This window comes from Anomaloglossus baeobatrachus, chromosome 2 (assembly GCF_048569485.1).
Source record: "Anomaloglossus baeobatrachus isolate aAnoBae1 chromosome 2, aAnoBae1.hap1, whole genome shotgun sequence".
Lineage (NCBI taxonomy): Eukaryota > Metazoa > Chordata > Amphibia > Anura > Aromobatidae > Anomaloglossus > Anomaloglossus baeobatrachus.
Genome location: NC_134354.1, coordinates 170,442,806 through 170,456,146, shown reverse-complemented (window position 1 = coordinate 170,456,146; position 13,341 = coordinate 170,442,806).

Genomic DNA, 13,341 nt, shown 5'->3' with positions numbered 1-13,341 from the left:
CCACTTTCTCCTGCATTACCATTCTGCTGCCACTGCTCAACAGACTAACCTTCTGTCCAGCCCTCACTTTGGGCACTAGTCCTTCAGCAGCTGAGTCTGACTTCTATGGTCCCCACACAATGGAGGATTCTACCTGAAGACATGGGCAAACTCTGGAACAGAGCTCATGGTCTCAGAGCCTCCTGTGCAGCTCACTATTCCATCTTCACTCAACTAAACTGAACTGATTTCCTTTGCTTGCTCTGTCTGCATTTACAGCCTTTACTCCACCCATGGTGCTCCGTCTTTCAGGTTACCATTGTAGCAATATCTAGCTTGCTGAAACCTGCACTTAGTATTGCCTCTGATAACACACTATCTACCACTTCCCCTCCTGCACTACATCTTATCTTAAAATATTCTATATTCTTATTCCTATAGCTAGTACTATTTGTAGCTTACTGCATATTATCCTACTTAACATACTGTACTTATACTTTAAACATCATTAATACAATATTTCCTGTAATAAAACACTTTATATCAAACACATTGCACTCTATTTACTAAACACCTTCAAGATCCAGCCAGGTCCGAGTAGAGAAATTCACTGCAATACACTTAAAGACTTAAAGGTACATGTACATTTGTATGAACACCATATACAGTAATTAGGAGGGGTCAATCCATCCACTTCTACAATTGTACTCAGGAGAAATTGCATAAAAAATTGTATGGTCTATTTTCTCCTGTTGCTCTTGTGAAAATGAAAAAACTTGGGGCTAAAGCAACATTTTTAAGGTAATTTTTTTTTCCACTTTCATGGCGCAGTGTTATAAAATGTGCTCACCACAGGTCTGGACACATTTCTTGAGGGGTCTAGTTTAAAAAAGGGGTCACTTGTGGAGGTTTCCACAGGTTAGGCACATGAGGGGTTCTGCAAACACAACATGGCATCTGCTATCTATACCAGAAAATTTTGCTCTCTAAAAATTGAAATAGTGCTCTTTCTATTCCAGCTCTGCCGTGCGCTCAAATAATAGTATTTCACCACATATGGGGTATCAGCGTACTCAGAAGAAATTGCACAACAAGCTGTATGGTTCAATTTTTCCTGTTTGCTTTGTGAAAATGCAAAATTTAGCGTTAGGTTAACTTTTTGTGGAAAAAAGTAAAATTTTTGTTTTTTTCTGTTCACATTGCTTTAGATACCATGAAGCACTTGAAGAGTTAATACAAATCTTGAATGTGATTTTGTGCAATTGAGAGGTGCAGATTTTAGAATCTTTTCACTTTTGGGTATTTTCTGTCACAAAAGCCTCTCAAGGTCCCTTCAACTGTCCTGTGGGCCCTAAAAAAAAGTGTTGTAAATTTTGTTGGAAAAATGAGAAATTGGTGATTGACATTTAACCCTTCTAACTTCCTAACAAAAAAAATGTTTTAAAAATTGTGCCGTGTTAAGTATACATATGATAAATATTATTTATAAACTATTTTTTTTCTGGTTTAAATGCCTAAAAATTCAAAGTTTGAAAAATGACAAAGTTTTTTCAAAATTTCCAATATTTTCATAAATAAATGCAAAAATATTGTCCTAAATTTTTCACTATCATGAAGCACAATATGTCTTGAAAAAAACAATTTTAGAATCATTGGGATATGTTGAACCATTCCAGAGTTTTTACCTCAGAAATTCAGAATTAAAAAATTTGGCCTGGTCAGTAAGATGAAAACAGACTCTGGGTAAGGGTACGGTTCCACTAGCGTATAGATTCCGATGCGAGTGCATCGGAAGTGATATGCTAATGACCCTTTGCTGCGGGTGTCAGTCGAGGATCATGCGACTGTGATACGATTTTGCGATCGCATCACAAGTGCGGAGAAGAGGGAGGGAGCTTTTTCTCCCCATCTCCTCTGCTGCCTGTCTCTGCGTATGTCGGATGAAATGTGAGTGCAGTGCAATGTTTCACAAGCTCCTATACGCTTGTATGGGGGTGCGTGAGTCGTGACTCACTGCGATTCATTCTGCATATTGCTATGGCATGAGTAATCAATCGCAGATGGCCACTGCCCCATAGTTTTGCACTACAGTGAGAGCAGTCTAATGTTTTATTGGATTGCACTAGCCCGGGCAAAACACAAGTGGAACCAAACCCTAAAAGGGTTACTTTTGCTCTTCTCTATCATGGACATGGATGTATTTTCAGATCTGCTAATCTTTTTGGGGCTACTCACAAATGTTACTACCTGGAGACCTGCTCTTAATAGATGTTTGCTAGAAGTGGTGATAATGTACCAAACTGATAGACAGGCATGAGTCACACATCAAAGGCCTGTGAGCAAAATATGGCTCCTGTACCAAGCTTGTAGAGCCCTGTTTTAAAACAATAGGTGGCATAAACCTCAATAGTAAGCTTGTAAAAGTGACACATGACATAACATGTTAGCAGGCTTATCAATAACTTCCCATGTTCTGTTACATTACAGCACACTTTGTCTCTGTGCTGTGAACAGCCCATCCTCTTTGCCACCTTCCTCAACAGTATTACACTGCTTTAGTCCTTTGCCCAGTTCATAAAGGTACTGCTGTTAGTTTCTCACATAGCTGTTTTCTCCTCTGTCATGGGAAGCGTCTTCACCCATAAGCATCAGCACTGGAAAAAGTCGGAATTAAGAAAATAGAAAAGATGAGAAAATAATGTTTTAATTCCTGGTTGTATTTTTTAAAAATATAATAATAATAATAATAATAATAATAGTTTATTTTTATTGCACCAACATATTCCGCAGCACTTCACAATCAGGTGGGAACTTGTACAGACAAAAACAAAACAAAATAACATATAGTTCAGCAGCTATAGTAGGAATTAGGGCCCTGCTCGCAAGCTTACATTTTATGGAGAAATAGGGGGGTACAAAAGGTAAAACATGCTTGTAGTATCTAGTCCAGCCATCATTATAATAAATCGTTATGATAAGTTATTGATTTCATATAAAGTTGAATGATCCGGTCATTAGACAGTAAACTTTTAGGTGCACTTATGTGCTACTGGTTGTATGGAGGATGTGAGGACAGAAATAGGAGGGAAAAAGTCATGAAACCACATGAGCAACACCATGAGGATGCCTTCACAAGGTAATGTCACATCAGTCCTATTCCTATGATTATGGTGTGGGTGTAATAGTGCACAGTAGCTGTATCCTTCGAGACTTTATTCAAGGCACACAAACCGCTCAAAATTACATTGACTTGGTGGTAGAACAAGTGGTAAATTGGTGCAGTCAAACTAAATAGAGTCACAATAGATGTGTTTCAGCCCTAGAATGCTAGGCTACATGTTCCTCATACAACTGTCAGCAGCCTGTATAGCCTTAACATACTAACATAACAAAAAGAGCCTCTGCACTTGTCTCTCTTTGAGCACATCTGGTATATCATTGGTTGGCAATTGCAAAAGGAGCTGCCAGCAGTGAATCTTGCTGATAATCCAATTCAAGTGTATTCAGTGTGGCAGAACAGTCCTCAAACAACCATTAATAACCTCACTGATTGCAGTCAAGCTATGTACATGTATTACTGTATGAGGTTTTAATACTCAAAATTTTGTTTATATTTTCTTATCATTTTGCATATAATTAACATTTCTACCAATCCTGTGATTTCCATAGTTCTACAACTTTTTCTTTTTGCTAGAGTAATTTGAAGGTTGTAGAATGTATAATAGCTGAACATCAACACACATAAAAGTGAAATACTGTAATGATAAATAAAAGGTCTAGAGATGCTGTGGTTACATTTCCAAGTATAATGTTATAAAGTCTATGTTTTCTATTTCTCATTAAAGGTTCTCCTTGTCCTATCAATATCCTATCAATGCAGTAACCACAGGAGTATAATAGGACAGCTGCCTCACAACATACTATTTGTTCTACAAGTAATAAGACGTTCAAGAAAGTGTTATGTGCTGTAAAGTAATTGCTAGAATGGAGAGGTTTTTAAGGAATTTACTGTGGGAGATAAAGGAAAATATGTTATGCTTTAAATGAGGATTCCTTTCCTAATTCTCTGCTTATATAATTAGTGTCTAATAACTACCCAAGATTGTTAAGGATGACCTTTTAAACTCTAATAATAAAGCTATATTCTTTATTTATATGCTTCAAATCCAGAAGCTACTAAATTGAATTTACATTTTCAAATTGCGTAATACATAAAATATGTTAAATACATGTTTTGTATATTTACCGTAATTATTACTTATCCCATTATAATGTACAGTAAGGCCCTATTAAGGGTCCTAATTTAGGAAATATTTGACTTGGATGCACCTCTACACCCAATAAGAGGATCCTCTGGGAGGGATGGAGGAACTCTCTAACAGCCCTGTCAAATCTGAACATGCCAATATTGTATGCCTCTTGCCGTCTATAGCGATACAGAGCCACAAACTCTTTGTTTTCACAGATATTTCTGTCAATACATTTGATGCCATTATCTACATTAAGATTGTGGATTCTAAGGATTACGGTCACTTCAGATTCGTCATGGGGAAACCCAAACTTGCCCCGTTTTCAGAGCACAATATATCCAGGTTAGAGCTTTGTGTTGCAGTATTAGCTGACACATTAGGTGAGTTCAACACATCCAAGATAGATATCAACCTTAAAAAAAACAGGTTCTATACAAACAGCAAAGTAGTCATAGGTTATATTCACAATGAATCTAGGTGGTTCTAAATCTATGTTAACAAAAGAGTGCTACAAATTAGAACATCTTTTCAAAGCAGTGGCATTACGTATCTCCAGACCAGAATTTCCCAGACCATGCTACAAGACTGGTTGATGCAAGCTGGCTTGAAATCAAAACTTGGTACTCTGGAGCAAAGCAGTTATGTAGTGGAGAACGATTCACTGAAACGAATTGGAGGTCACTTGGGTAAAGTGGGCTTTACACGCTACGATATATCTAACGAGATGTCGGCGGGGTCACGTTGTAAGTGACGCACATCCGGGCTCGTTAGTAGAGATGAGCGAACCGGCCGTAGTTCGGCTCGAGTTCGGTTCGTCAAACGGCGGTCTCGTTCGAGTTTGGTTCGGCGAACCACTTGAACCACATAGGAAACAATGGGAGGCAATCACAAACACATAAAAACACCTAGAAAACACCCTCAAAGGTGTCCAATAACACACAGGTGAAAAACAACTCAACACAAACACATGGGAAAGGGGCAAGAACAAATTCTCATGCAAAAACAAAACAGCGTTACAAGGAAAAGAGGATGAGACACAGATATAGGCATGGCATGCCCTTCTAAAATCATGTAAAACACCGCAAGGTTACTCCAAGCGGAGTCTCCCTTTTTTCCAAAAATTGGGCCACACACACACCCACCCCTTCAGTGGCAGCACTTGTGCCCCAGTTGTACACTTCACAGGTAGATTTGCATCAAGCACATTCAAAAATACACCATACTTAACCATCCCCAGGATGACACCGAGGTAGGTAGCTCAGTCTTTCCTGATCCCAGCTCTGTTCATCTTGGCTCCTTTTTAAAAACAATGTAAGCAAGGGTTACACCAAGCGGAGTCTCCCTTTTTTCCAAAAATTGGGCCACACACACCCACCCCTTCAGTGGCAGCACTTGTGCCCCAGTTGTACACTTCACAGGTAGATTTGCATCAAGCACATTCAAAATCCACAAGCATTTACTCTCACCAGGATGACACAGGGGTAGTAAAATCCTTGTGGATCCATGACTTGTTCATTTTGATGAACGTTAGTCTGTCCACATTGTCACTGGACAGACGCATGCGCTTATCTGTCAGCACACACCCAGCAGCACTGAAGACACATTCAGAGACAACGCTGGCAGCTTGACACGACAAAATCTCCAAGGCGTAAGTGGAGAGCTCTGGCCATTTTTCAAGATTTGAAGCCCAACATGAGCAAGGCTCCATTTGCAAAGTCATGGCATCGATGTTCATTTGGATGTACTCCTGTATCATCCTCTCCAGCCGTTGACTATGTGTCAGACTTGTTGTCTCTGGTGGCCTTGCGAAGGATGGTCTAAAAAATTTATGAAAAGATTCAATAAAATTGATGTTACCAGCACCAGATACGGTGCTGCTGGTATGGGTAGACTGTTGAAGATGACGAGACCGTCCCATGTTTGTCAAGTTACAACTGGGAGATTCACTCCCTGCACCACGGTTGTTTGGTGGAAAAGCCGAGCTAAGATCAAGTAACAGCTTTTGCTGATACTCCTGCATACGTGCGTCCCTTTCTATGGCTGGTATGCAAATGAGAAAGCCGCGGAGACACCATCACGTGTTTCTCAACGCTGCCAGGAAACTAGCCAGGTCTTTCACCGGGAAGGAACAACCACGGGAAGGGCAGTTTCCAGTCAAGGAGACCACCTATACCAAACATGGTATCCATCCACAGACAGCCGTTTCGGGGTATTTGCCCCTCATCAGTGTGGAGTAGGAATCTGGCTAGTGGGGGCAATGCCTAGTAAAAGACTACTTAAGCAAGCATTGTTGACCTTAGGGAGATCAAAATATCCACTGCGGAGACCCCATCACGTGTTTCTCAAAGCAGTGATTCTAGAGCAAAGCCCCCTGGGAAGTATGCAAATGAGAAAGCCGCGGAGACACCATCACGTGTTTCTCAACGCTGCTAGGAAACTAGCCAGGTCTTTCACCGGGAAGGAACAACCACGGGAAGGGCAGTTTCCAGTCAAGGAGACCACCTATACCAAACATGGTATCCATCCACAGACAGCCGTTTCGGGGTATTTGCCCCTCATCAGTGTGGAGTAGGAATCTGGCTAGTGGGGGCAATGCCTAGTAAAAGACTACTTAAGCAAGCATTGTTGACCTTAGGGAGATCAACATATCCACTGTGGAGACACCATCACGTGTTTCTCAACGCAGTGATTCTAGAGCAAAGCCCCCTGGGAAGTATGCAAATGAGAAAGCCGCGGAGACACCATCACGTGTTTCTCAACGCTGCCAGGAAACTAGCCAGGTCTTTCACCGGGAAGGAACAACCACGGGAAGGGCAGTTTCCAGTCAAGGAGACCACCTATACCAAACATGGTATCCATCCACAGACAGCCGTTTCGGGGTACTTCCCAGGGGGCTTTGCTCTAGAATCACTGCGTTGAGAAACACGTGATGGTGTCTCTGCAGTGGATATGTTGATCTCCCTAAGGTCAACAATGCTTGCTTAAGTAGTCTTTTACTAGGCATTGCCCCCACTAGCCAGATTCCTACTCCACACTGATGAGGGGCAAATACCCCGAAACGGCTGTCTGGTACCCCATGGTACCATGTCTGCTGCGTTGGTGATGATGAACGTCTGGACCTTGGTGATGTTGTTGTCTCTTGCGCATATGAATCCTCCTGTAGTTCCTCCCCTTCCTGTTGTCCCATCCCCTGACTCCAAATAGTGTTTAGCGTGTGCTCCAGCATGTAAATAACTGGAATTGTCATGCTGATAATAGCATTGTCAGCGCTAAACATATTCGTCGCCATGTCGAAACTGTGCAGAAGGGTGCATAGGTCCTTGATCTGAGACCACTCCATCAGGGTGATCTGCCCCACCTCTGCATCTTGTTGGCCCAGGCTATACGTCATGACGTATTGCACCAGGGTTCGATGGTGCTACAACAGTCGCTGTAACATAAGGAGAGTCGAATTCCAGCGTGTCGGCACATCGCATTTCAGGTGATGAACCGGCAGGCCGAAAGACTTCTGGAGTGATGCAAGTCGCCCAGCTGCGGTGGTTGAACGGCGGAAGTGAGCAGACAGTTTTCGTGACCTGTTCAGAAGGCCATCTAGGCCGGAATAGTGTGTTAAAAAATGCTGGACAACAAGGTTCAACACATGAGCCATACACGGCACGTGTGTCACCTTGCCCAGGCTAAGGGCCGCACCCAGGTTTGCAGCATTGTCGCACACGGCCTTACCAGGCTGCAGGTTGAGTGGAGACAACCATTTATTAAATTCAGTCTCCAGAGCTGCCCACAACTCAGCCGCTGTGTGACTCTTATTTCCAAGACATTTCAAGCTAAAGACCGCCTGATGCCGTTGCGCTCTGCTGCCAGCATAGTAATGAGGGGTGCATGATTCCTTCTGCGCAGTTAGAACACTGGTGGCCTGACCAGGCAGGCTTGGGGTGGAGGTGGAGGACCCAGACGAGGTGGAGGAGGCAGAAGCAGTGGCGGAACTTGGACAGACAGAGGATTGACACTCAAGTCGTGGGGTAAGCAAGACTTATGCAGCAGACCCTTCACCATCTATCACCATAGTTACCCAGTGCCCAGTCAGCGACATGTAACGTCCCTGTCCATGCTTACTAGTCCATGTATCGGTGGTGAAATGCACCCGTTCACACACAGAGTTTCTCAAGGAAGCAGTGATGTTGTGTGCGATATGCTGGTGTAGCGCGGGCACACCTTTCTTAGAGAAGTAGTGGCGACTGGGCATCTGGTACTGGGGCACAGCGACAGACATAAGGTCTGTAAAATCCTGTGTGTCCACCAGGCGGAAAGGCAGCATTTCGGTAGCCAAGAGCTTACAGAGGGATAAAGTCAACCTCTTAGTTTTGTCATGGGTCGCAGGAAATGGCCTTTTATTTGTCCACATCTGAGGCCGAAAACACACATCCGTTAAAACCATGTCCGTGTAAAATGGGCCGTTGTACGGGTCCGTTTTCCGTTTTTTAGGTCAGTTTTTATGGTATGTGTGGCCTGCGTATGTATCCCATATGCTAGCCGTATGTGCATGTGAAATGTCCGTGTGTGCGTGTGAAGCTTAACTGACATGTGTTTGTGTTGTCCGTGTGAAATGTCCGTGTGTGATGCAAAATGTCGTTTACTACATGTCGGCAGACAGCAGACAGTGTAGCGTGATGAGAATGAACTCGGGTGAACTTCACCCGACTTCATTGTCATGTCGCGGCTCTGTCTGTGTGCCGTGTACTGATTAGCGGTCACCTGTGAAGGATTCACCGGTGACCGTTAATCCCCCGAGTGACTGAAGAGTCCCCACCCTCTCATACTCACCGATCACCAGCGCAGCACGGCGTTCACACTGCTCCGGCGGCTTTTTCTAATTTGAAAAAGCCGGCCGCTCATTAATCAATCTCGTATTCCCTGCTTTCCCCGCCCACCAGCGCCTATGATTGGTTGCAGTGACACTCACCCCCACGCTGAGTGACAGGTGTCTCACTGCACCCAATCACAGCGGCCGGTGGGCGTGTCACTATGGAGTAAAGAAATAAAGAAATAAATCATTAAAAAAATGGCGTGCGGTCCCCCCCAAATTTAATACCAGCCAGATAAACCCATATAGCTGAAGGCTGGTATTCTCAGGATGGGGAGCTCCACGTTATGGAGAGCCCCCCAGCCTAACAATATCAGTCAGCAGCCGCCTAGAATTGCCGCATACATTATATGCGACAGTTCTGGGACTGTACCCGGCTCTTCCCGATTTGCCCTGGTGCGTTGGCAAATCAGGGTAATCGGGAGTTATTGGCAGCCCATAGCTGCCACTAAATCCTAGATTAATCATCTCAGACGTCTCCCCTAGATACCTTCCATGATTGATCTGTAAATTACAGTAAATAAACACACACAACTGAAAAATCCTTTATTAGAAATAACATACACAAACACATTCCCTGGTTCACCAATTTAATCAGCCCCAAAAAGCCCTCCATGTCCGGCGTACTCCAGGATGGTCCAGCGTCGCTTCCAGCTCTGCTGCATGAAGGTGACTGGAGCAGCAGAAGAAACCGCCGCTCCTGTCACCTCCACGCAGCAAATGAAGAGAGCCGCATGATCAGCTGTGCTGTCACTGAGGTTACCTGGATCCAGCGGTGGATGCAGCGGTGGCCGCGGGTAACCTCAGTGACAGCTCAGCTGATCCCCCTACTCACTGCCGCTCTGGTCAGCTCCACACAGCAACTGAGGTGAGTAGCGTGATCAGCTGAGCTGTCACTGAGGTTACCCGCGGCCACCGCTGCATCCACCGCTGGATCCAGGTAATCTCAGTGACAACACAGCACAATGCCTAGCGGAGCACACCATCCACCGCCTGCCCCTTCTAGTGCATCTGCGTGCTCTTCATCTTCTAGGACTGTGGGGACAGCTGTCACACCTGGTTTTCCACGCACAACTTCCACCACTGTAACCGCAACAGGCAGTTTGCTTGGTAAGTCATCAGTTGGTTTGGAAGGGGAAACAAGTGCGTGTGTACAGCTCTCTCAGACATCGATAGCACCAACGTTGGATGAAGGCAACATCATGTCTACGCCTGCACTTTCCTCACAAAGCTGCATTTTCCAAGGACACCCTACTCAACACCTTCTACACACAACAGCCAGATCTCTGTCCCTCAGGCCTGAAACACACATCCGTGAAACACGTGCATGTTTGGTCCGTTTCATGTATATACCGGAGACACGGCCAAACGTGCACCAATGTTATTTAATGTTAGAGGACACGTGCGTTTTTCATTAAGGTCCGTGGATCCGTGTGCGTGCTACGTTTGTGCCTCCGTTTTGCACGGAAGCATGTCCGTTTTCAGCATGCAACACGCAGCACGGACCCAATGAAAGTCAATGGGTCTGTGCGCACGTCCGAGTGACACGGACGCATCTCTGTTTGCTCCCTGTACGTTTTGTGCTTTATTCATGTGATGTCGGTCTTTTTTCTTTTTCTGTTTCGTTCTCTCCCTCAGTCTGTCGGTCGGTCGGTCTCTCTGTCTTATCTGTCCCTCTCGCTGTCTGTCGGTCAGTTCCCCCCTCTCTCATACTTACCATTTCCCGATCTCCGGCGCGGCGCTGCATGGCTGTTCTCTAAACTTCGGCGGCTTATCCTCTTTTGAAAAAGCCGGCCGCTCATTAATCAATCTCGTATTCCCGGCTTTCCCCGCCCACTGGCGCCTATGTTTGGCACCTGATTTTTAGCCACTAAACATGCTGGGGTTGCTTGCCAATCACAGTAATGTCTTATCCACCTTTAAAAATCTTGAAAAATATATTATTACTGGTTATGTGCCCTAGATTCTGTGTTGGGGCGTTGATCAAGGGAACTAGCCTAATTGCCGAATGTGGAGCCGGGAAGGAATTTTTTTCCCTAATGTGGGGCTTACTGTTTATTGCATGGATTTTCTTTGCCTTCCTCTAAATCATCATGTTGGGTTAGGTCATGGTTGAAGTGGATGGACTTGGGTCTACCTTCAACCTTAAATATTGTAAAACCATAAAACCTTTCACCCAGTAGAGGAGGACTCAGATGCTGAAATCCACTCTCAGTTGTCTACACTTTATACAGCAACCTCTAAAATTCAACTTGGATTCCACAGATTCAACAACTTCTCAAGTTTGAAGTCACTCATTCAAGCTTTCTCATGCTTGACGAACATAGCTCACTTGTTTAAGGACACCAGAACTTGTGACATAGTCCTAAATCAAATAAAGAGCTAATATTAGTTAACCACTTATTTGTTAAATTACAGTTCCTGCTTACTGATACAAAAGATCAATAAGAGCATCTGGTGGCCTCAAAGTGCCAAGATAAGCTTCACTTATAAATATGATACTCTCATCCACTACAAGCCAAATTAATTTTAAAAAATGTGGGAATTACCTTAAGAGGCTTTACACACAACAACATCGCTAACGAGATGTCATTGAGGTCATGGAATTCGTGACACACATCCGGCCTCATTAGCGACGTCGTTACGTGTGAAACGCACGAACGACCGTTAACGATCAAAATTACTTACTTAATCATTGACACGTCGTTTTAATTTCAAATATCGTTGCTGTTACAGGACGCAGGTTGTTCATCGTTCCTGCGGCAGCATACATCACTATGTGTGATCCCGCAGGAATGAGGAACAACCTCGTACCTGCGGCCGCTGGCAATGAAGAAGGGAGGAGGTGGGCGGGATGTTACGGCCACTCATCTCCACCCCTCCGCTTCTATTGGGCAGCCGCTTAGTGACGCCGCATGAACCGCCCCCTTAGAAAGGAGGCGGTTCGCCGGCCACAGCAATGTTGCTAGGCAGGTAAGTACAGTACAGACCAAAAGTTTGGACACACCTTCTCATCTCTAGAACAACTGTCAAGAGGAGACTTTGTGCAGCAGGCCTTCATGGTAAAATAGCTGCTAGGAAACCCCTGCTAAGGACAGGCAACAAGAAGAAGAGACTTGTTTGGGCTAAAGAACACAAAGAATGAACATTAGACCAGTGGAAATCTGTGCTTTGGTCTGATGAGTCCAAATTTGAGATCTTTGGATCCAACTACCGTGTCTTTGTAGAAAAGGTGAACGGATGGCCTCTACATGGATGGTTCCCACCGTGAAGCATGGAGGAGGAGGTGTGATGGTGTGCGGGTGCTTTACTGGTGACACTGTTGGGGATTTATTCATAATTGAAGGCATACTGAACCAGCATGGCTACCACAGCATCTTGCAGCGGCATGCCATTTCATCCGGTTTGCATTTAGTTGGACCATCATTTATTTTTCAACAGGACAATGACCCCAAACACACCTCCAGGCTGTGTAAGGGCTATTTGACTAAGAAGGAGAGTGATGGGTTGCTACGCCAGATGACTTGGCCTCCACAGTCACCAGACCTGGACCCAATCGAGATGGTTTGGGGTGAGCTGGACCACAGAGTTAAGGCAAAAGGGCAAACAAGTGCTAAGCATCTCTGGGAACTCCTTCAAGACTGTTGGAAAACCATTTCCGGTGACTACCTCTTGAAGCTCATCAAGAGAATGCCAAGAGTGTGCAAAGTAGTAATGAAAGCAAAAAGTGGCTACTTTGAAGAACTTAGAATATAAGACATATTTTCAGTTGTTTCACACTTTTTTAAGTATTTCATTCCACATGTTTTAATTCATAGTTTTTATGTCTTCAATGTGAATCTATAATTTTCAGAGTCCTGAAAATAAAGAAAACTCTTTGAAGGTGTGTGAAAACTTTTAGTCTGTACTGTACGTGTGATGGGTGTTAGCGTTGTTGTGCTCCATGGGCAGCGACTTGGCAGTGACGCACAACCGACGGGGGTGGGTGCTCCGTGTAAAGCATCCTTTACTCCCATGAAACATGTCTAATTTCCTATTGCAACCTTCTAACAGAAACTTTAGTGGCATCTTGTTAGGTTTCGGTTCACACCACTAATTTCTTCACATCTACGAAAAACAGTCTAATTATTCTGATCAGACATTAATCAGGGTTTGATAGGCATCCCTTTTTCTTGGATGTGGAGAAAAAAAATTCAAATGTCTCAACCTTCTCAATTCTGTCAGTAGATGAAAATCGAACCGCACTCAGAT